The sequence below is a fragment of the Diadema setosum genome, unplaced genomic scaffold, assembly GCF_964275005.1.
Source record: "Diadema setosum unplaced genomic scaffold, eeDiaSeto1 scaffold_33, whole genome shotgun sequence".
NCBI lineage: Eukaryota > Metazoa > Echinodermata > Echinoidea > Diadematoida > Diadematidae > Diadema > Diadema setosum.
Window position 1 is genome coordinate 385,648 of NW_027307659.1, and position 6,057 is coordinate 391,704.

Here is a 6,057-nt window from a genome sequence, read left to right on the forward strand (position 1 = left end):
AAAAGCATCGGTATCGTAATGAAATGACATTGCTACATTACTGGTATATTTGAACCTCCTGTGTCATCATTATTTAGTGTAATGCACTATGTATGTCTTGGGTTTTTCAGGTTACTGGTGTAGCTGCTCAAGGATCGCACAAAAAAAAAAAAAATCTGCAAATCTATTCATGACACTATCAATTTATGTACCACATGATGTGAAATTATACAAAAAAAAAATATCGTCTGAATTGAATATCGCTTTAATTGAGTTTGCCCCTTGCTATCTTTAGTATGTGCGTATGTGCGTATGTGTATATAGTCAAACTTGGATATATGACACATTTTGCTAGCCATGTGCTTAATTATTGTCTTATTGGTGAGTAAAGGGATGCACAAATGTCTATGAACTTGAAATTGAGCATGCGTATGTAAACGTATCCCATCCAGAAGAGCGGACATACGCCAATACAGAGGACAATCAGATACATGTTCCGGTTGTCTACGAACAAACTGTTTAATCTTTTTTTTCTATCGCTTACTCCTTCAAAAGAGAAAACAAGAAGCACAGTATTATCTCTTTAACACACACACACACACACACACACACACACACTCTCTCTCTCTCTCTCTCTCTCTCCCTCTCTCTCTCTCTGTCTGCCAAACTGTCTGCCTGTGAGTCTTTGTGTGTCTCGGTCTCTCTTTCTCTCTTTGTATGATAACCAAAATATACGCATATATGCATGTATATATGTGAATTTAAAGGGTATTTAAACGAAAATAAAAGGAAGACATATGTTTATAACCCTTGTGCAGGATTGTGCATTAGACTGAAGTTTTCGTTTTCAATTTCACGTGAGTTATACAAATAGTTTTTTTTAATCTTTAGACATTGTTTCTATTTTGGGAAGCCCGATTGCACTTGGTGTTATAATAGCTCTTACGTTTTCGCTGCCATCATCATTATTTGGAATATTTTACAAATAGCATTATTCCCATCCTTTAGAATTCAGAATCCTGATTACTTGATTTCGCAACGATTAATGTATCCACGAAAAAATATGACCAGCAGTTTGGTTTTGACAGAAATTATCTCACATATGCAAAAACAAGACAAATTATCTAATGTGACAATAAAGACATACTGTGATTGTGATGTTTATTAATGTATCATGATTGTATCATGCAAAACTATTGTAAATACCAGGGAAATATCATACCAAAGTAAAAGTTGTACAAAAGCTTAGTAATGCATATAGCAATAACGCGTATATCTATTTTTAGACACATTGAGAAAACAGGTGTCATCGTGGTAGTATATTATGTTACCGTGCATCACAAAACAAACAAAAAGTCGCACGCACTGATTTTATGTTTAGACTGAAAATAGGTGAAATATGTCAACCGAGCCAATGTTGAGTTTTACATATTTTCTAAAGACCAAGTCTTCTTCTACATTATACTAAAGTTTGGGATCATTAAACGAAAAGGAGCTTGTGGAGATTTTTTTTAGCAGTTTTTCTCGAATGGAATGGTGTGAGTAGGTGTTTTTTCACAGAGTCCTCTTTTAATTGCTTAAAAACTCTGACCATAAATCTTCACTTTTAACTCATTAACTTTGGAAAAAAAGACGCTACTGCGTTGAAAGTTGGCATTAATCATGTAAAGAATGTGTTAATAAAGCATGCTTAATTTCAGCTTAACTTGCTAATCCCTTCATTGTTGTTGCTCCGGGGGTTTACATCCTGATCCTGATTCCATCCATCGCATAGCTAGCACATCTTGGTAAGGATTAGCACTTGAGTAGACCTTGTACTTCAGAGCCTCCTTTCTCAACTAACACTTTCCAGAGTGTGTGCTTTCTTTCCGATATTAGAATAGGTTAGATGAGTCCATTTGAATTGAGTTATACGTCATTTTAACGTTTAATTTCAGCACTTTCAGAATCTGCTCTTAATTAAAAAGTAATGTCTGGCGACTTTTGGTTCGTTTTGTGATGCAGGGTCGCATAAACATAGGCACCTATATATGTAAAGGTTTATGCAGAGCTTTGTCAACATATCTGCAGTGATAGGAATTTCGTTGCAGGTACGTTCTAGGGAGTCTCATGTGTGATCCTGCATCAAAAACCAACAAAAACGTCGCCAAACATGGGTTTTTAGTTGAAGGGAAGATTTGGAAATATCAGACTCTACGCTTTAAATTGATGTATAACTCAATTCAAATGGACTCTCCTAACCTACCCTACAATATTGGAAAGAGAGCACACAGTCTGGAAAGTGAATTGAGAAAAAGGTTCTTGAAGTATATAGGGTCTATTCAAGCGCTTAATACTTACCAGGCCGTCCTATCTGTGCGATGAATGCCCCCCCCCCCCCCAAAAAAAAAAACAAAAACAAAAACAAAAACAAAAACAAAAACAAAAACAAAAACAAAAACAAAAACAAAACAAAAACAAAAACAAAAACACAAAAACAAACAAACCAAACAAACAAACAAAAAATGTAAAAAATGAAAAAAAATAAATCACCGGAGCAAAAGCAATGTACGGATTATCAGACTAAACTGAAATTAAGCATGTTTAATAGCACATTCTCTAAATGATTAACACCAGCTTTCAAAGCAGTATCATCATTCTTTTTAAAGTTGATCGAGTTGAAAGTGAGGAATATGAACAGGCCTCTTAAGAAATAAAAAGGGGACTCACCTAATGACATTTTTCCACCAAAAGGCGTTCGGGAGTACCTGCTAAAACACAATTCCCCGTCTGTTTTATGATTCCAAACTTTACCCTAATGTAGAAGAAGACTTGCTCTTAAAAGAAAAAAAAATGTAAAAACGCAAGATTGGCTATGTTGACCCATTTCACTTATTTTCATTCCTCATACAAAAAAAAAAAACAACAACAACAAATGTGCGTGCGACTTTTTGTTGTGCCATGAAGTGTCACCGGAGGCATTGTTAAAAGCATCGGTATCGTAATGAAATGACATTGCTACATTACTGGTATATTTGAACCTCCTGTGTCATCATTATTTAGTGTAATGCACTATGTATGTCTTGGGTTTTTCAGGTTACTGGTGTAGCTGCTCAAGGATCGCTCAAAAAAAAAATCTGCAAATCTATTCATGACACTATCAATTTATGTACCACATGATGTGAAATTATACAAAAAAAAAAAAAATATCGTCTGAATTGAATATCGCTTTAATTGAGTGTGCCCCTTGCTATCTTTAGTATGTGCGTATGTGCGTATGTGTATATAGTCAAACTTGGATATATGACACATTTTGCTAGCCATGTGCTTAATTGTCTTATTGGTGAGTAAAGGGATGCACAAATGTCTATGAACTTGAAATTGAGCATGCGTATGTAAACGTATCCCATCCAGAAGAGCGGACATACGCCAATACAGAGGACAATCAGATACATGTACCGGTTGTCTACGAACAAACTGTTTAAATATTTTTTTTTTCTATCGCTTACTCCTTCAAAAGAGAAAACAAGAAGCACAGTATTATCTCTTTAACACACACACACACACACACACACTCTCTCTCTCTCTCTCTCCCTCTCTCTCTCTCTGTCTGCCAAACTGTCTGCCTGTGAGTCTTTGTGTGTCTCGGTCTCTCTTTCTCTCTTTGTATGATAACCAAAATATACGCATATATGCATGTATATATGTGAATTTAAAGGGTATTTAAACGAAAATAAAAGGAAGACATATGTTTATAACCCTTGTGCAGGATTGTGCATTAGACTGAAGTTTTCGTTTTCAATTTCACGTGAGTTATACAAATAGTTTATTTTTTTAATCTTTAGACATTGTTTCTATTTTGGGAAGCCCGACTGCACTTGGTGTTATAATAGCTCTTACGTTTTCGCTGCCATCATCATTATTTGGAATATTTTACAAATAGCATTATTCCCATCCTTTAGAATTCAGAATTCTGATTACTTGATTTCGCAACGATTAATACATCCACGAAAAAATATGACCAGCAGTTTGGTTTTGACAGAAATTATCTCACATATGCAAAAAACAAGACAAATTATCTAATGTGACAATAAAGACATACTCTGATTGTGATGTTTATTAATGTATCATGATTGTATCATGCAAAACTATTGTAAATACCAGGGAAATATCACACCAAAGTAAAAGTTGTACAAAAGCTTAATAATGCGTATATCAATAATGCGTATATCTATTTTTAGACACATTGAGAAAACAGGTGTCATCGTGGTAGTATATTATGTTACCGTGCATCACAAAACAAACAAAAAGTCGCACGCACTGATTTTATGTTAAGACTGAAAATAGGTGAAATGTGTCAACCGAGCCAATGTTGAGTTTTACATATTTTGTAAAGACCAAGTCTTCTTCTACATTATACTAAAGTTTGGGATCATTAAACGAACAGGAGCTTATGGAGATTTTTTTAGCAGTTTTTCTCGAATGGAATGGTGTGAGTAGGTGTTTTTTCACAGAGTCCTCTTTTAATTTCTTAAAAACCCTGACCATAAATCTTCTCTTTCAACTCAATAACTTTGGAAAAAAAGACGCTACTGCGTTGAAAGTTGGCATTAATCATGTGAAGAATGTGTTAATAAAGCATGCTTAATTTCAGCTTAACTTGCTAATCCCTTCATTGTTGTTGCTCCGGGAGTTTACATCCTGATCCTGATTCCATCCATCGCATAGCTAGCACATCTTGGTAAAGATTAGCACTTGAGTAGACCTTGTACTTCAGAGCCTCCTTTCTCAACTTACACTTTCCGATATTAGAATAGGTTAGATGAGTCCATTTGAATTGAGTTATACGTCATTTTAACGTTTAATATCTGCAATTTCAGAATCTGCTCTTAATCAAAAATTAATGTCTGGCGACTTTTGGTTCGTTTTGTGATGCAGGGTCGCATAAACATAGGCACCTATATATGTAAAGGTTTATGCAGAGCATTGTCAACATATCTGCAGTGATAGGAATTTCGTTGCAGGTACGTTCTAGGGAGTCTCATGTGTGATCCTGCATCAAAAACCAACAAAAACGTCGCCAAACATGGGTTTTTAGTTGAAGGGCAGATTTGGAAATATCAGACTCTACGCTTTAAAATGATGTATAACTCAATTCAAATGGACTCTCCTAACCTACCCTACAATATTGGAAAGAGAGCACACAGTCTGGAAAGTGAATTGAGAAAAAGGCTCTTGAAGTATATAGGGTCTATTCAAGCGCTTAATCCTTACCAGGCCGTCCTACCTGTGCGATGAATGGCCCCCCAAAAAGACACAAAAACAAACAAACCAAACAAACAAACAAAAATGTAAAAAAAAATGAAAAAAATTAAATCACCAGAGCAAAAGTAATGTACGGATTATCAGACTAAACTGAAATTAAGCATGCTTTATTAGCACATTCTCTAAATGATTAACACCAGCTTTCAAAGCAGTATCATCATTCTTTTTAAAGTTGATCGAGTTGAAAGTGAGGAATATGAACAAGCCTCTTAAGAAATAAAAAGGTGACTCACCTAATGACATTTTTCCACCAAAAGGCGTTCGGGAGTAACTGCGAAAAACACAATTCCCCGTCTGTTTTATGATTCCAAACTTTACCATAATGTAGAAGAAGACTTGCTCTTAAAAGAAAAAAAAAATGTAAAATCGCAAGATTGGCTATGTTGACCCATTTCACTTATTTTCATTCCTCATACCAAAAAAAAAAAAAAAAGCAAAACAAATGTGCGTGCGACCTTTTTTTGTGCCATGAAGTGTCACCGGAGGCATTGTTAAAAGCATCGGTATCGTAATGAAATGACATTGCTACATTACTGGTATATTTGAACCTCCTGTGTCATCATTATTTAGTGTAATGCACTATGTATGTCTTGGGTTTTTCAGGGTACTGGTGTAGCTGCTCAAGGATCGCACAAAAAAAAAAAATCTCCAAATCTATTCATGACACTATCAATTCATGTACCACATGATGTGAAATTCAAAAAAAAATCGTCTGAATTGAATGTCGCTTTAATTGAGTGTGCCCCTTGCTATCTTTAATAAGTGCGTATGTGT